The following is a 19,213-nucleotide window of genomic DNA, read 5'->3' as shown; positions in this document are numbered from 1 at the left end:
CCAGCTTCCAGAATTGTGCCAGCTAGAGACCAGGTTGAAATAATAATCAGATTTAGCTTTTCTCACAAGAGACGTACATTTAGTCCTAAGCTTTCATAAATGAAACCCAGCGGGACACCTCTTTAGTGTGTCTAGCTATGTTTCCTGCCATGAATAAGGTTGATAGTTTCGGGGGGAAACCATGGACTAGATCTATTATTCACCCTAATCTTCATAAAAGGTGCATACTTATTACCAACAGAAAGGAACGTTTTTGTAAAAAGAAAAAAAGATGAATGTCACTGTCACAGAGGTCGTTTGGAAAAGCGTGTTCATTATAATTCCTTACATTTCTCTTAAATATAATTCCTTTTGCGAGAAGACGATAGCAGGTAGCTGGTGACAATGCTGGAGACACAGTAGCAATATGCCCAAAGACCCACTCACTCTCCCTGACGCTTAACTACAAGAAATAAATAATTAAGAACCAAATGTATGTGACTAACGTGTTAAGCGTAATCATTTGAAATGCTTCTCGGTCCACTCTGTAGCATTAATTCAGAATTCCGCGATAGGTTGATCGTGCATTGAGGACGCGGCTGCGTGGTAAGCATTTTCAGGCCAGGCTTTTATATTCCGGAGGGCAGCGGCGTCGACGGCGAGTCTGGAAATTAGAGCCCGGCGCACCATCCATATTAATTGGCTTCAGTGATAGGAGGTTATTTCATCTTCCACTATGGTAATTGACTATATTTTGAGTTAGCCTTTCCTCAGTGTCTCTTCTTAACGGACTCAGGGCCGGCGGTTACTGATATACGGCGACGCATAGCTCAGCAGTAAACTAAATGCTCCCACATAGTCAGGCGTACTGTGAGCGGACCGGACACTGCGTGGCATGTCCGCAGTCGTTTGAGGTTTCATAGTCGAGTGTACCAATTTCCAGCGTGCTTATGTTAGGACAGCTGGGCACATGCGCAGTCGGCGCGGTCACTAAATCTGGCAGGCACACGGACACCAATGCGACGTCCGTGCGGACAAGAGCGGTGGGGAAAACTACGCAATTTACGTCACGCGTACCAACGCGCACCCGCGGACGTGGTAGGTATATATGGGCCTTTAATACTGGACGCAAACGCACACAATAGAACTCTACACACACACACACACACACACACACTCACCGATGGCCATAACCTATATCTAAGAACCAGTCCACTGCTTTTATTTCGTCCATTAGATAATGGTCTCTAATGCCAAATGGCATCCCACTTATACCAGACTTTGACCGTAGGCAGTTTGGTTACAATACTGACATGCTCTTAGCTGAGGCTCGGCGTGGTCCTAATGTAGGGCAAATGTACTTGTCGGTGTTGTCGCTATTCAAGGTCGGACTATACATCAGCGAGGCTATTATCGCGTACGCGCAATTACTGTTTGTCAGCAAGCTTGACAACTGTCCCGTTTCCCTTTTAGCGTTTATTCATGATGTTTGTGTACTTTTCTTATTCAGCTGAGCGCACGTTTTTCATTAGGAGTAATGGGTGCTGTACGTGTGCTTCCGGTAATGGGCTGCTGTTGTGACAGTAATAATAATAATAATAATAATAAATTATTATTTGTATAGCACCTTTCATACAAGAATTGCAGCCCAAAGTGCTTCACAGCAGTGGTATAATAGACACAAAATAGCCATAGGCATAAAATGAGGATAGAATTGGCATAATTATAGACAGGCATAAAATTAGCAGAGAATCCCTTTTTTAATAGATTTCTCTCATTCAGATGTGTATTTCCTGTGATGGCGTCTTGATGACATGTGATTGACCTTGTCTCTTCTCTTTCCCAGGGGCCTGTTGGACAAGCAGGTCAGGAGGGCAGACAAGGAGAGAAGGGGTCCAAGGTAAGTCTCCTGCGCTGTCTCCCAGATCACCACATGCACCCTGCCTAGCGACCCATCTCTAACCCCGCCCCCCGGCGAGGGCAGCAACAGCCGTGACTGGAGAGATCAAGAAGAACAAGGGCAGGGTTTGAGATAGGTCAATTAGATTAGATTGAAACTGATTAGATTGAACGGCAGAGGAGAGGAATGAGAAGCGGACTGCTCCGTTTAAAGTAGGGATGTTCGATATTGGCTTTTTTACCGATATACCGATATTGTCCAACTCTTAATTTCCGATACCGATATTATCAACCGATACCGATATATGTGGGGTTTCTTCCCCCCCCCCCCCCCCCCCCCCCCAAAACGGAATAATTTCAGGTAATTAACATTACATATATCTTGTCATGGAATTAACACAACATTATGCATACTTTTGACAATAAATAAAATAACTTACTTGCTTGGGTAAATGCCCAGTGGCCTCGTGGGTAGAGTGTCCGCCCTGAGTTCGGGAGGCTGAGAGTTCAAGCCCCGGCCGAGTCATACCAAAGACTATTTAAAAATGGTACCCATAGCCTCCCTGCTTGACACTCAGCATCAAGGGTTGGTTTGGGGGGAAGTCCTTGCGACATACTAGCGTCATGTCCAAGGGGTGTACTTGTACATCAAGCTGCCTCACGCTACGGAAACAGGAGATAGGCTCCCGCGGTTACGGCTCGAGAACCATTGGTTCTCAAAGGCAACTTCTTGGGTAAATAAAGGTTAAATAAATGTAAAAAAATATATATATCTTTTGAAAACCGATACCGATAATTTCCGATATTACATCCGATATTACATACATTACATTAGGGGCGACAGTGGCTCAGGAGGTAGAGCAGTCGTCTGGCAATCCGGAGGTTCCCGGTTCGATTCCCACTCCTCCCGGGCAGCGTGTCATGTGTCCTTGAGCAAGACATTTAATTAACCCCTAATTGCTCCCGATGAGCAGGTTGGTACCTTGCATGGTTGCCTCCGCCGTCGGTGTGTGAATGTGTGAATGAATGGGTAAAATGAGAGTAACAAATTGTAAAGCGCTTTGGATAAAAGCGATATATAAAAAAGCAGCCATTTACCATTAATGCCAATATCGGCCGATAATATCGGACATCCCTAGTTTAAAGCGGCGACTCGCCGACCTGGACACGAGGCGGAATCCAGTCGGTGGAAACTTTTTAACGAGCGCCGATTAAAATGGTTTCCGTCTCCGAATCTCATTCATTTCAAAGGAGCGCGCAGACACACATGCTGAGGAATCTCCAACGGCCCACTTTCCTTCTTCATGCGCATTCTCCATCTCTCATGTCTCACACACACACACACACACACACACACACACACACACACACACACACACACACACACACACACACACACACACACACACACACACACACACACACATGCATGCAAACACACATTCACATTTGGGTAGGGGATTAGAACTGATGTGATGGAGACAAGCCAGAGCTTGCATGAGATCCATGAGATGTGTCAAAATCCAGGGCCTAATTGGTTGCCAGAACGTTTGTATCCTTTCTTCCTGACATGCTCTGTCATGGGCCTTCTCAATACACCCCCCCCCCCCCTTCCTCGCCCTTCAAAGACAGATGACACAAAAGATGACATCTGGCGCAACAATTGGTTTGTTGAGATGCTGGCGATTCCTCGAAATTGTCAAATTCAGTGCTTTTTAATAAAGGCAGTCAGTTAGAGAGTCAATCTGCCCGATCGATTCAAAATAATCGTTGAATCCAATTGTCTAACTTTGCCTTCTTGTTTTCCTCCTGCAGGGCGAGGCTGGAGCTGAGGGGCCTGTGGGCAAAACCGGACCCGTTGGACCTCAGGGTCCCAACGGAAAGTCTGGTCCAGATGGTCTTCGTGGAATCCCTGGCCCTGTCGTGAGTAGAACCTTGATACAATAAGTGTTTGACAGCTTTCGATAGATTTCCTCGATTTCCACGGCATCGATGAGTGTATATTGTTATGGAACACACACGGTAGGCAGCTACACATCTCTACACCGAATTCCCGGTGATTCCCATCTAACGCGGTACAATGCAGTAATCGTATGTCCGTTTTTGTCTTCAGGGCGAGCAAGGACTTCCTGGTGCATCCGGTCAAGATGGCCCCCCTGGACCCATCGTAAGAGACCCTACCTCTGGCTCCAGAGCAGAACCTCTTATCTACTGTATAATATGCTAAACTCGTGTCACAGACAGCTGTGTTGCACCTAACTGATTATTTCCCTCCACCCTCTCTAGGGACCCCCTGGACTTCCTGGTATGAAAGGTGACTCTGGCGGCAAGGGAGAGAAGGTAAGACACTATTATGATGTTAATCTCAAATTGCTTCATTGTTTATTTATGGTATCTATTCACGCTCTTTATCTGGAGCATCAGAGTGAGCAAACATAGACCTATTGCCTCTATCTCTTTGTTCACTTTCCCCCCAGTAAGATGGGGAAAGTTTGTTCTTTATGGAGTTTGCCCGCAGTGATTTAATGCCGTAATTGACTATGTATAAGTCCTCCTGTAATAGGTTTAATGCCAGCATGCAGTAGGCAAATGCCATGCGAGCAGATGGCCATAACTCCCGCTAGCAGCAGGTACTGAGGCAGTCCACCATTGTTAAATATGACAGCCACTATAAACACTAATTATTTACAAGCAAAACTAAGACAGTGTTTTGGCTCACGTAGCCAGACATTAGTCATAAACTTAAACATACAGGTGTTTTTGCGCATCCGCTTGGCTTTGAATGAGGACGTTCATTTCCTTAACGGATATGTTAAGTAATTATGACAGACAGAAATGATAATTTACAAGTATGAGAATTACTTTTTATTTTTGGCAGGGGGATTGGTGATTAGCATCACAAAGTAGAGTATGATTGGTCTCTTTTATCTCTACGTTCCATTTCTCTCTCTTTATTCATTATTTCTCTTCTTTTTTCCCCTCATCCAGGGACATCCAGGTCTGATTGGTCTGATTGGTCCACCTGGTGAGCACGGAGAAAAGGGAGACCGAGGTCTGCCTGGACCCCAGGGTACCGGCGGTGGCAAGGGAGACGGCGTAAGTGAACATCCCTGCATTCTGCTGAATGAGGACATGATTGCATCTTCCACCCTTCATGTATCTCCATCCCTGTTATTCTGACCGATGTGCTGTATTGTCTGTAGTCATGGTGATGGCAGTGTTTCAGGTCCATTATTCTGTTATTCTGACTGATGTCTTTTCTGTCTTCAGGGTATCGGCGGTTCTTCAGGTCCTCTCGGACCCCCTGGTCCCCCTGGTATTCCCGTGAGTCACTCTTCCACTCAACCAAACTATGTATATTCTTCGACGACACCACGATTGTTTTGTTCATCTCCCTCAATGTGATCTTGTTTTTCAGGGCCCACAAGGATCAAAGGGATCCAAGGGATCTTCTGTGAGTCACTGTCTTTTGCCTCTTCATTATTAATATACACTGTTTGCGCACCATCAATAACCGACAGTCAAATGTAGTCCATTTATAATGTGTGTGTAGTCATCATATACATTGTTTACTATACATTCTTATCGGACTGGGTTGCTTTATGCTCACCTCTTCTTGTTCCCTCCAGGGTACGGCAGGTCAGAAGGGAGACACCGGTTTGATTGGTCCACCAGGAGCACCCGTAAGTCAACTTGTCTGCTGGTCAAATCCTAAAGCGTGAATGTAACCCAAGTGCCAGGCTCATACATGTATAGTCTATCTTCCATTCATTTGAATCCTAAAGCGTTAATTTAACCCAAGTGCCAGGCTCATACATGTATATGTATAGTCTATCTTCCATTCATTTGAATCCTAAAGCGTTAATTTAACCCAAGTGCCAGGCTCATACATGTATAGTCTATGTTATGTTCCATACATTTTTATCCGAAAGCGTGGATTCAACCCAAGTGCCAGGCTCATACGTGTATAGTCTATCTTCCATTGATTTGAATCCTAAAGTGTGAATTTAACCCAAGTGCCAGGCTCATACATGTATAGTCTTATCTTCCATTCATTTTAATCCTAAAGTGTGAATTTAACCCAAGTGCCAGGCTCATACATGTATAGTCTATCTTCCATTAATTTTAATCCTAAAGCATGAATTTAAAAAGTGTCGTGCTCATACGTGTATAGTCTATCTTCCATTTATTTTAATCCTAAAGCATGAATTTTAAAAGTGTCATGCTCATAGGCTTATAGCAGTGGTTCTCAAAGTGAGGCCTGGGGAAGAATGTAGTGTTTTCTTCACTAGGAGTTAGTGCAGTCAGAGAATATATAAGAGTGACTATTCTGCTATCTCTCTGCTGTTATCTCTCCACCTTCAGTATAACGATGGTCGAATAACAAATGCATAAATGAATGCATTCAAAAAAGTGGGGAAAAACCTCCTATCTGCACTTTGCGAGGCACTAATACCTGGTCGGTACTGTTAACACATAATATAGTAATATAGTCCAAAAACTGTTTATTGTATTACACATCCTTCAAAAATTGCATTCTGAAAGAAAACAACACGAAAACATCACTTTCTCAAAAATGTGAATCTTTCAGATAGGAGGTTTTGTTCCTCGGCCATCGATAAGCAGTTATGGAATTCTGGATTAAATCGTACATAACAACAATATCTCCTCAGACAGGGGTACCTGGGACAACATCTTAGGCCACGGGGGTCCTTGGGAAATTACATATCAATGTGGGGTCCTTGACATGAGAACCACCAGTGTATAGTGTATCTTTTATCCACAAGAGCACACCGTGTTCTGAATACCCACGCTGACCTCTTATCATCTCCGCGTGGCAGGGTCCTCCAGGAGATGTCATCCAGCCACTGCCCATCCAGCAGGCGTCCAGGAGGAACAAGCGGCAGGCGGAGATGCAGGACGACGAGGCCATGCCCGACTACGGCATGGACGCTATGGGCCTGGAGGGCATGGAGGACGTCTTCGGGTCCCTCAACAACCTCAAGCAGGACATCGAGCGCATGAAGTTCCCCATGGGCACCCAGGACAACCCCGCCAGGACCTGCAACGACCTGCACCTCAGCCAGCCCGACTTCCCAGATGGTAGGTTGAGATACAGCAGGTCCAGAGCTGTTTCTATCACAGGGCTTCTATATAATGAGGGTTTGGTCCACTGATGCTGACTGGGACCAGTGTTCTACACGTTCCATTCACTTAAATAGAATCCTGGTCATGGCGATGTCCTGTGGCCTTGACGCTGCCATGGCGATGCCCTGTGACCTCGACGCTGCCATGGTGATGTCCTGTGCCCCCGACGCTGCCATGGCGATGTCCTGTGGGCGCTGAGTTTACACTTTGTTGTCAAGGAAATGTCGTCCACGTCTAGGCCTTTTTTTTCTCTTAAGGAAAAGAAAAACAAAGATTACCAGACGCGATATAATGCTACTCCCATGCTTTATTTTCCCTCACCAAACAAACACAATGTTTCACCTGAAGATACCCGAAGAAGCCTCCTGCGTGAGGTGAAATGTTGTTTGTTTGTTTTCATTAAGTTATCCTAGTGATAACAGCACCGATTGAAAAAGTTTTATTGAGGATGTGCATTCTCATAATTCACTTGGATTTTCTTTCCCCCTAAGGACCTTGGGTTATTATTATACTGGGATGGCAGCAGTCTAGAGAAGTGGGCTTGTGACTGGAAGGTTGCTGAATCGCTAGGTTCTGGATGGAAACATAGGGGGGAGGGAAAGTGAAACCTAGTGAAGTGAAAGCTATGATAGAACAAATGAGACCCGAGCAGGAAACACTATTGCCCGTTTGCGCTTGACGAAAGTAGCAGGTAGCATTTAGCAGGTATAGCCTATTCAATTTCATATGCCATTTTTAAATATGAATAATATATACGACCTGTGATTGAATCAAGTTTTTATAAGCTGTGTGGTCAAATGTATCATGTAGATGGGGGGGGGGGGGGGGGGGGCAGCGTGTCGAAGTGTCCTTGAGCGAGACACTTAACCCCCTAACTGCTCCTGATGAGCAGGTTGGCACCTTGCGTGGTCGCCTCTGTCGTCGGTGTGTGAACGTGTGAGTGAATGGATGAAAGTGAGGCACGAGTTGTGAAGCGCTTTGGATAAAATGCAGTCCATCAGGGCTGTTTTGCCACTTGATTTATTAAGGAAAGAGGACCCAAGTGTACAGAACCTTCTTCCTCGTCTACAGTCTAATAGAATAAAATGTCTCCCGGGTTCCGGTGGCACGGCCTCACCCCTCTCTCTGTCTCTGTGTGTCCCTCAGGCCAATACTGGATCGACCCAAACCAGGGCTGCCTCGGAGATGCCATCCAGGTCTTCTGCAACTTCACAGCGGGAGGAGAGACCTGCATCTTCCCCGATAAGAAATCCACAGGAGTACGTCGTGGGCCACCACACCGATCTGTTTCATCATCTCACTGAGATAATGGTAAAATGTTAGTACATCTTGTGCCGTGGCGTGGAGGTCCACTGACTGTGTTGTGTGCCTCTGCCTCTGTGACCAGGTGAGGATATCCAACTGGCCCAAGGAGACTCCCGGTTCCTGGTTCAGTGAATTCAAGCGAGGAAAAATAGTGAGTCGACCAACAACCTTGTTGTTTTTCACTTGTTCTCCACTCTTTCGTTGTATTTCTTCATTGTCACATTTTTGCTCATCAGACACTTTTGTCTCGTTGCTCGTCTTCTAAGCCATGTCTCTCTCCCCCTCCCTTCCCATCGATCCTCCTTCTCTCTCTCTCTCTCTCTCTATCTCCCCCCTCCCTTCCCATCCATCCTCCTTCTCTACCTCCCTCTCTCTCTCCCTTCCCATCCATCGTCCTTCTCTACTTCCATCCCTCTCTCTCCTCCTCCCTTCCCATCCATCCTCCTTCTCTACCTCTACCCCTCTCTCTCTCCTTCGATCAACTCCTTCCCTCCCACCCTTCCTTCCCATCCGCCTTCCTTCTCTACCTTCACCCCGTATATCTCCCTCCCTCCCTTCCTCTATCCCTCCCTCTCCCTCCCTCTCTCTCTCTCTCCCTCTTTCTCCCTCCATCTCTCTCTCCCTCCCTCCCTCACTCCCTCCCTCCCTCCCTCCCTCCCTCCCTCCCTCCCTCACCTCCGTCTGACACCACTACCCGCCTCCCCTCAGTTGAACTACGTGGACGCGGCAGACCAAAGCATCAACGTGGTCCAGATGACCTTCCTGAAGCTGCTGAGCTCCTCCGCCCGGCAGAACTTCACCTACGTCTGCCACCAGTCGGCGGCCTGGTACGACGCCAAGGCAGACAACTACGACAAGGCGCTGCGCTTCCTGGGCTCCAACGACGAGGAGATGTCCTACGACAACAACCCCTACATCAGGCCCCTGTCGGACGGCTGCTCGGTAAGTGGACACTGTGTGTCGGGTTCTATAGGAACCACGGGGACTAGCTGTGGAGACACTGTGTGAACACGTGGGGTTATAGGAACCACTAGCTGTGGAGACACTGTGTGAACACGTGGGGTTATAGGAACCACTAGCTGTGGAGACACTGTGTGAACACGTGGGGTTATAGGAACCACTAGCTGTGGAGACACTGTGTGAACACGTGGGGTTATAGGAACCACTAGCTGTGTGAACACGTGGGGTTATAGGAACCAGGAACCACTAGCTGTGTGAACACGTGGGGTTGTATAGGAACCACTAGCTGTGTGAACACGTGGGGTTATAGGAACCAGGAACCACTAGCTGTGTGAACACGTGGGGTTGTATAGGAACCACTAGCTGTGTGAACACGTGGGGTTGTATAGGAACCACTAACTGTGGACTAGACGTTAGAGAAGCCAGGCTCGTAACAGAAAGGTTTGAATAAACAAGTACATATATTACATATTCAAAAAGATTTAAACTTTTTACATTTTCAGAAAATGTAAAAAGGATCGAACCCTAACCGTAACCATAACTTTATGTCTTAACTGTTAAGCGAATGTTAAAACTAACCTCAACTCTACAGTGTAACTATAATCATAGTTAGATAGCAACCCACGACTGCCATGATTGTTGGTTCAACTCCTGGTTGCAGCGTTTGTTTTGGACTTTTGCAGATACAATACGTAAACGTATAACATGACATACTTTATGTACCTTTTTACTTGTGGTTGATTAGTACTTTATTACTATATTTCTGATGAGATATTGGTGTATAACAGTAGAAGACTATGGTTGTACGTGGCAGCTCTCGGGTGTGAATATGTGTGTTTAACAGGGCATCGCTTAAAATGTGCTCAGAAAATCTTCCTTGAATAAAATAAAAAGAAATGTAAAAAGAAAATAAAGAAATGCCTACTTGTATATCTGTAACCAAGTGCAGATGCAGAATAATCTGGGTTGCAGACTTTCTACACTTTTGACTTCATTAATATGTTATCTTAGACATTCTTTGGGGCTCTGCCACAGCTTTTAAAGTTTTAAATAAATAAAGAATGGAGCTTGTTTCACGAGAAATGCTGCCTATTTCTCATTAAATTAGACCAAGCCCATAGTAAACCTATTATTATAAAGTCTATAATATATTCGCTCCTACTTGGACGAGCTCATCTGCAAGGAGCCTTGACAAAACATATAGGATACTGACACTGACATATTTCTATTCGCCGTGAGATTATATTACCCACTGGCGCGCGGTGACATCTTGAAGATGCTTGTCTTTCCATAGCTGCAGTTTGAATGACAGGTAAATGCTCACGTAATCACATAACATACATTACACTTTACATGAGGCTATTAGACCTATAATATTAAAGTCTGGAATGGAGAGGCGGTACTGATATCGTCTATAGGCTACACCCGCTGTCAATCACCACATGAACCACGCATGCGATTCCTGCCTTCTAAAACAAACTAAACAAGAACACTTGGAGCATTCCTCTCCCCTGTGCATGCAAATATCATATACTCAAATGTATATAATATAATTGTCATATGCTACAAATAAACGTCCACCTCCGAGCGCTTGTCACGTATGGCAGACCAAATCTGTGTCTCGGGTATTCTAACGAGCAAAAACTGCAACCAGCCTCATTTGCATTTCAGACCTTAGTCAATCCGTCGCACTACTGCACATTTGTACATACCCGCGCCTACCTGCACCCAAACCTGTTTTGGTTAATAGAATACTTGGAACGCAGTTGAATTTATTTTTAGGTACAATGGGTTGATATTCAAGGTTCCTGCTCTGGGTTTGGAAGGCACGGAAAAAGTATGAAAGCTTATTTTGACATTTTCCAAGTCTATAAATGTTTGATGGGAAAAAGTCTGCGAAGGTTTGGAAAATGTCTAGCCTCTACAGATTCACCACCACTCTGTGAATTGCTTGCCCTGGGTCTACCTGGGTAATTGACTTTGTTCAGCGAGGGGTCTTATTGCTTATTGTTTCTTTTTTTAGGGGGGGGGGGCAGCTTCCAACAGGGTGATGGCATCAAAACCATTATTGCTACTATTTACCAGATAAAAGTAACACTCACATTAACGTCAATATTAGGACACATGCATGTTAGGGACGCACCAATCCGACTTTTTCAGTCCCGATTCCGATACTTGGGCTTTGGGTATCGATACCAAGTACCGATCCGATCCATTACTTTTACTGAACTGTATAGACTTTGACCGTCATTTTGGGGTCATTGGACAAAGGATATTGAGATATAATACATTTGTGCCAAGAATGCAGCAAATCTTTCTGGCACGTTAGACGTGTTTCTTGTTCTATTTTAGCCTGGTATCGGACCAATATCCAATAATAATAATAAATCGAATTTCTATAGCGCCTTTCAGGAAACCCAAGGTCGCTTCACAATCAAGAGGGCTAGGGAAAGGGGGCAATAGGGGAAAAAGGGGGGGGGGGGTGAGGGCAGGTAAGGGATAATGAACCTAATCTAATCTAAACGAACTAATGGGGAAAAGCCTTGGTGAAAAGGTGTGTTTTGAGAGCAGTTTTGAAGGTGTCCAGGGTTGGGGCATTGCGGATTTCAGGGGGGAGAGAGTTCCAGAGGGTAGGGGACGCCACGCTGAAGGCTCTAACAAGGCAATGAAAAACTCAGTGGAGCGACTGAGAAGCGGCGACATCAGACGCCAGCGTCCTCTGTGCGTGTAGTTTGAGCTTCCGATACGAGTATTGGTATCGGTGCATCCCTAATCCATATACTATTTTTTTTTTTTTTTTTTATTTATCCTTTATTTATCCAGGAATGTCCCATTGAGATACAAGATCTCTTCTTCCAGGGAGTGCTGACCAACACGGCACACAACAAGTTTCAACATAAAACAGGGCATTAAACAAAAAACATACAATTCAAATACAAATACAGAAGGCCATTTGTGCAGTGGCAAGGAGCATAATCAGATCAGCAATATCATCAGGTAAAACAGTTACATGTTTCATAAAGGGCTAATCGTAGCATACCTTTAAAAGCATTCACAGTAGGAAGTTCCTCTAGACAAAGTTTGACTTGCAGCGTATTCCATAAAAAGGGAGCATAGTGGGAGAATGCAGCTTTACCAAGCTCTGACTGCATCAAAGGAACATTTAAAAGAATCCCATTTGCTGCTCGTCTGGTATTAAAAAAGCAAGTATAAAAGGACAGAAGTCTGGAGATATATAAGGGCAGCTTACCTAGCAATGACTTAAGGATAAAAATCAACGTGTGTGATTGTCTTCTTTGGTACAGAGAGGACCATCCTAATGACTGATACAAAGTGCAGTGGTGGGTGCGAGAGCCTGCACCCGTTACAAAACGTATGGCAGTATGGTACGCAGAATCCAGCCTTTTAAGCAGGGAGGAAGGAGCATGCATATAGATTACATTGCCATAGTCTAATACAGGCAGAAAGGAACTCTGCACAATTCTCTTCCTGGCTTCAGACGGGAAACATTTCTTTAACCGGAAGAAAAAGCCCAGTTTAGGTCTAAGTTTTCTCAGTAGGTTCCCAATATGAACATCAAAGGCCATCTTTACATCACCACCCATATGCCCAGATATTTATAGGATGCTACTTTGTCAAGGCATGTCCCTTCCAGTGTCAGAATCGGAGGGACAGCTGTATTAGCTCGAGAGCGAGAGAAGGTCATGTACTTGGTCTTTTTTGCATTAAGGACCAGTCTTAGCCTTAGCAAGGAGTGTTGTACTGTATTAAAAGCATCCTGTAGAAGCTCTATGGCCTGAGTTAAAGAGGAAGCCACTGTGTAAACAACTGTATCATCGGCGTATAAATAAAAACATGCTGGGTTTATCCCATTTCCTAGTTCATTTATAAAGATGGAAAATAAGACAGGGGCCAAAATAGAACCTTGTGGAACACCTTTGTTTACAGTAAGAGCAGCTGAGGTATAATCTTCTACTGAAACACACTGAGTTCTTTCAGATAGATAGTTTTTAAACCAGCTCAAAGCCATTTTACCAAGACCTATGCAGCCAAGCCTTTGCAGTAGCAATGCATGATCCACAGAATCAAAAGCTTTAGACAGATCAACAAACAATGCTGCACAGTGTTTTTTCTTGTCCAGTGCTTCAAGACTAGCATAGTCGCTGAAGTAGTACTATGGCCTGATCTGAAGCCTGACTGAGACTCGTTAAGAATATTATGGTCAGTTAGAAACTTTTTCAGTTGTTCGTTTACAAGAGATTCAAAGACTTTGGCCATTACAGACAGTCTGGAAATAGGGCGATAATTATTTAGGTCAGAGAGGTCTCCGCCCTTTAACAAGGGGAGAACCATGGCCGACTTCCATGAGCTAGGTAATTCACCAGCACAAAGACTGAGATTCAAAATAGAGGTTATGGGTTCTGCAATCAGACCTGCAGCAACTTTGAAGAAGAACGGCTCTATCTTGTCTGGGCCTGAAGATTTCTTTACATCTAGGCTCATTAAAGCTTTGTGAACCTGAGAGGTCAAGATGGGGGCAAAGGTGAACAGTTGATCAGGGTCAAGTGGTGAAGGACCTGGCTCTCCTTCTGCAGCGATCATCCCTGAGTTGCTAGAATCAAAGATTGAGCCAGGAGAAATAAAATTATTATTAAAGCTGTCTGCAATATCCATTTTGCCCTTGATTTCACTCTGATTTACCCTTAAGAGATCAGGAAGGCTGTTTGGAGTGATAGAACCTGAGGAGGATTTAACAAGTTTCCAAAACTGTGCAGGGTCATTCAAATTGTCATGCATTGCATTAAGATAGTAGTAACAAATACCACACAGTACGCCTAAACTCACACTCCACAGCTGCACGTCAGGAACCTAGAGGGCATGTTTGCCCCAAGCCTCTATTAATTTAACGCCAGTGTCAGTGATATTATTAGCCTGCTCTGCAATATATTACTAAATAAATGAAGCAGGAGTTCTAGCAGAATACATGGATTTGAAAAGGAACATGTGAAGTCTGGGGCTGTCCGTGGCAACCGCCAGGTGTGATCCAACATCCTCACTATGAGATGATGATATGTGTTGGGTCCTCACCGTCCTGTCCTCTGTGTCCTCACCGTCCTGTCCTCACTGTCCTCACCGTCCTGTCCTCTGTGTCCTCACCGTCCTGTCCTCTGTGTCCTCACCGTCCTGTCCTCTGTGTCCTCACCGTCCTGTCCTCTGTGTCCTCACCGTCCTGTCCTCTGTGTCCTCACCGTCCTGTCCTCTGTGTCCTCACCGTCCTGTCCTCTGTGTCCTCACCGTCCTGTCCTCTGTGTCCTCACCGTCCTGTCCTCTGTCCTCACTGTCCTCACCGTCCTGTCCTCTGTGTCCTCCTCCACCAGCTGAAGTCAGGCTACTCCAAGACGGTGATGGAGATCAACACGCCCCGCATCGACCAGGTACCCATCATCGACGTCATGCTGAATGACTTCGGGGATCCCAACCAGAGATTTGGCTTCGAGGTCGGCCCCGTCTGTTTCCTCGGCTAGACACGCCACCCTTCCCCGCTGAAGGACAGGGTCAGAGGGCACACAAACACAAGACACACACACACACACACACGCACACACACAGACACACACACACACACACACACACACACACACACACACACACACACACGCATGCTGAGATCTGACGACCTTCAACCCCTTCTCTCCTCGTGAACCAAACCTGTGTTATTTTTGTACCAAGAAGATCCGCTGAGAAGCCAAAGAGAAGAGGAGTGCCCCCATGCCCTGTCACGTAAGCGTCGCCCAGGGGAAAACTACTCCTTGCCCTTGTAGGGCCAGAATCACATGACTTTAACTTAGTAACGGGAGTGACATCAGGAAAAGGACATTTGATGCCGTGGACAGTGGCGCACTATCAGCACCAGAGGGAGGAGCCACTCAAAACGCCCCTCCCCCTCCATCCTCCCTAGACCCCGCGCCCCGCCTCCTCTACCCCCGACCCCCCCCCTTATCCTCCCCCCCTCTCTGGAAGCTCCAGGTGCTGCTCCAAACACAACCACAGAGGTGATTTTTGTGCGGAATCAAAAACCACCAAGGTGCTACAAAAAAAGTTGCATTTTTTGATAAAAAACTGTAATTATTATTATTATTTTGTACAATACTGTTCCTTTCTGAATCCACTTTCAAAAAAAACTTGCATGTGTTCCAGATCTTAAGGTTTGAATAAAATTGTTTGGTACTATATAGAAATAAATTTGCAATAAATATATTTGTTTTGTTTTGAAATGTCTGTCGGGGGGGAACTGATTGGTGAGAAGTATGATGGCGTCCTTTTGAATACAGTGTTAATATCATCGATTAAAACAAATCTGTAAGTATGAAGAAGTCCCTTTTGTAAATATTGACCACCATAAGCATTCCATTCTCTGACCCCTCAATGAAGAACTTAATAAACTGGAACACAACAACCAACTCCAAACATTTTCTTTTTCCCCCTCATAACTGACTTGCGTTGTTGTTGTCGTTTTGTTTTTACAGAATATTTGCGATGATATCCTCGTTAGCAAATGAAGCCATAATAAAGAGGAGATAGTAATATAAATGTATTATTGAACTGCATTCAGTGCAGTAGCGACTCAGTGAGGGCTTATTTTCTACCACAATACAATCCTCCAGATGGTATACCTCAATTTCTCTAAAGAAATGTTGGGATATTAGGATGATAAACCCTGTGTATATACCTTGATTATACAATTAAGTTTATATATGTGGGTGAATATTTTGTGTTTTTAAACAAAGGAAGAAAACCTATTTGTGTAGTTCCATCTCTCCAGTTAAGGCACAAAACAGCCCTGTCAGTACCATTTCTGTAACAATGAGGAAATGTTTTCATGTGCTTTTGGATGGTTCATTCAAAAAAAAGATAATATTAAAACTGGATTCCGAACAATGTTTGAATTGAACGTCTGTATTGTTCGCTGTCTGTGTGCAGAAATAGCTCCCTATGCTTCTGTCTTGTTTCTGTGTCGTCTTACGCTTTAGTTCTTTCCTTTTGCAAGAATGCATTTTCAGATTAGGAGAATCAGCAGCCGCTCTTACTGTAGTACAGTATCCCTACTAAGCCCGTCTGGACCCGGGCGGGCCGCACGCTCTCTCCCGGCGCCTCTTCCGCTCCGACTCAGATCTGTCTGTATCTCCGCCGATTTTAACTTCAGCCATAGTTGAGCACAGAACTCAAAGGTCGCTTTCAAACCTGTGTAATTATGTTTACAATATGTCAAAAATGAAATAAATGTTTGGCGCCTTGCCAAATGCACATTGCAATGGTTTGCATTCACTTAAAGATCATTCAGTTTATTTCATGATATCACTACGAGGCACTGTGTATGTCTGCCCCCCTCGTGTTTAATGTCGTTCAGTCCTCCTGATCTCCCCCGTAATACAAGACATCTGACATGCTCTTAATCAAATCAAATAGAATGTACCGTATTTGTAAAGCCCGCAATAACAGTTAATGTCCCCATGGGCCGGACAAGTCTTCTTTAAACAAGTCAAGAAGAAACATCACAATAAATCAAGAACAAAAAACCCAGCGATGGTAAGGAAAAACTCACTAAAAACCTAGCAGTATAGTAAATGTGTGTAATAAAACACAAATATGTACATGCAATAGCAACTGGGTACATAAGATTTTTTTTGTAAACATTTAAATAGAATAGAGCTAAGAACAACAACAACAAAAAAGAAAGCATATAGGGAAACAAGCGCTAGTATGAAAATAGGATAAGGATAGGATGTGTTCCGTTCGGTATGTGTTCCTCTTTCGCTGTAAGCAAGCGCTGGCACGAACATCTGCTACCAAACAGTACAGCCGACTCTTGATTGTGTTAATCAAAGATGGTATTTGATTAACAGCAGCATTAACTGTAACATTTGGTACCTGACATTACCTCTAACGTTTGCTAGCTAATGGCAAAAGAGGATGCGTCGGAGCGATTTGCATCGTGGGGTGCATTAGGACGATTGAATGGCATTAAACGCGGTGACAGAGATAGCGGTATTTAAACATGGTCCCACATTGAGTGTGGCCGAGTCTGTGTGTGGCGAACATGGGGCGCATGGCGGATTTATTTAACGAGGGCGGTACAGTTGTACTACAAGTGTCATTTGAATTGTGTTTGTAATTTATTGTACTGACAACAGTCGTTTCCAGGTTGTGGAAACCTTTGTCAAGGTTAACTGCACCACGGGGCCCTGACACTAGTCTCCTAACCCATCCCCCCCCCCCATATATATATGTCACTCCGGATTAATCCCAGGGGCGCCATTTGTAAGAATTCAACTGTGAAATAAAGCAGAAATGGATATTACGCTGCGGTATGATTCACTTGAAGAGACATCCAGCCCTCACACAAGGACAGACGGTACATTGTGGGACTTGTATCAGTGCTGGGGATATTTCTACAACCAGGGCAAATTAAAAGGAATTATGTTTTTTCTCCTAGAGGGTGTCTCATTTCCATTGCATTTGAGATGTGTGGGAAGAGATAGGCAACCATATGCTAGACCGCTCTGTTGCAAATTAAGCATATGAATCAGAGGACAGGGTCATTACAGGACTGTGAATGAGGTGTTTTTTCCCCGAAGGTTACATCATCCGTGGTGGCATGCCACAAACCACACAAAAAAAAGTATATCATCGTCTCTTGTCAATTTCTTCCTGTACAGCAGGACTGGTAGTTGTGAAAGTCCACACTTGTCTTCCTCTCAGTTTCCAGCAGACCATTATGTCAATGATGAACGAGCGACTTGGTGGTGATCTCACTGTAACAGAGCAGACAGGTTGTACGACAGACCGGTCTCAAATCAATCATTAACCAGCCAGTGGTGGTACAAGTACACAGTTCCTTTGCTTAAGTACAAGTAGAAATACCCAGATAAATGAGTACTCTGGTCAAAGTAAAGGTCCTGCATTAAAATTATACTCAAGTAAAAGTATAGAAGTATTTGTTATTGAATGTACTTAAGCATCTCTAAAGTAAAAGGATGCATTCTACGTGACATTTGTGTATTCCAGTGCTTGGGAGCATTTAATCCTCGATTCATTGACCTCTAAAGGTTATGTTTAAGTGGAATGTTATCTAGTTATCCTGCTCTGATTACATCCTCTTGAAGTTGAGAGGCTTCAAAGTATATATATATATATCTTCATACATTTATGCTATGTTTTCTATGCATTTTTTTTTTTTAAAGTAACTAGTAACTGATGGGTTCAGATACATGTAGTGGAGTAAAAAGTATAATATTTCCTTTGAAATGTAGTAAGTAAGGAGTAAAAGTATAAAGTTCCCTAAAAATGTAAATACTCAGGTAAAGTACAAGTAGCTCGAAATTGTACTTGAGTACAGTACTTGAGTACAAATACTTAATTACTTTCCACCACTGCTGATAGCTAACAGTAGCCTATATACCACAAGGACAATTTTAAGTGCACTATAGTTGTGTCCAACACCACACTATACCACACCACACTATATCCTATAACACCGCATGTCACCTCGAGGGGGAAAACACGTTGAATGTTCCTGAGGCCTCTCTGCCGTCGGCTTGTCTCCGTGCGTTCTGATCTGCTGTGTCAATCACTGCATCTGCTAGCGGTCCTCTCGATGTCCCGTTGCTAACCCTCTCAGTATACTGCCTCGACGGCCAGTGAAAGCCCACATGGTGATGATGACTGAAAGTGAATCAGTCATTCAGCAGAAATTATATTTCTTTCAGTTTGTCTGATGCGAGGTTTTATAATAAAAACACATTAAGATACTCGTGCCCTAATGATAAGGATAAGCGCTCAATGAAGAAACCCCATTGCCTGCCAAACATCTATACTACTCATACGGTCATCATTATGTGGGGGGGGGGGGTAGGATACAAAC

The 19,213-nt window shown here is 44.4% G+C and overlaps 1 pseudogene across 1 annotated transcript in view; it reads left to right on the top strand.

Moving 5' to 3' along the window:
• Positions 1 to 16,232, top strand: part of LOC311239313 — a 129,792-nt pseudogene extending 113,560 nt beyond the window's left edge. The window contains exons 46-58 of the transcript XR_014621100.1: positions 1,826 to 1,879; positions 3,694 to 3,801; positions 3,992 to 4,045; positions 4,165 to 4,218; positions 4,867 to 4,974; positions 5,149 to 5,202; positions 5,297 to 5,332; positions 5,508 to 5,561; positions 6,720 to 6,981; positions 8,173 to 8,285; positions 8,414 to 8,482; positions 9,040 to 9,273; positions 14,670 to 16,232. The product of XR_014621100.1 is annotated as an uncharacterized misc_RNA (transcript). The remainder of the gene's footprint in view (positions 1 to 1,825; positions 1,880 to 3,693; positions 3,802 to 3,991; positions 4,046 to 4,164; positions 4,219 to 4,866; positions 4,975 to 5,148; positions 5,203 to 5,296; positions 5,333 to 5,507; positions 5,562 to 6,719; positions 6,982 to 8,172; positions 8,286 to 8,413; positions 8,483 to 9,039; positions 9,274 to 14,669) is intronic.
• Positions 16,233 to 19,213: the final 2,981 nt, after the last annotated feature.

The sequence above is a fragment of the Notolepis coatsorum genome (genome assembly GCF_963971535.1).
Source record: "Notolepis coatsorum genome assembly, chromosome: 13".
Taxonomy (NCBI): domain Eukaryota; kingdom Metazoa; phylum Chordata; class Actinopteri; order Aulopiformes; family Paralepididae; genus Notolepis; species Notolepis coatsorum.
Note: the sequence above shows the minus strand (reverse complement) of the source record. Positions and strands in the feature narration are given on the sequence as shown.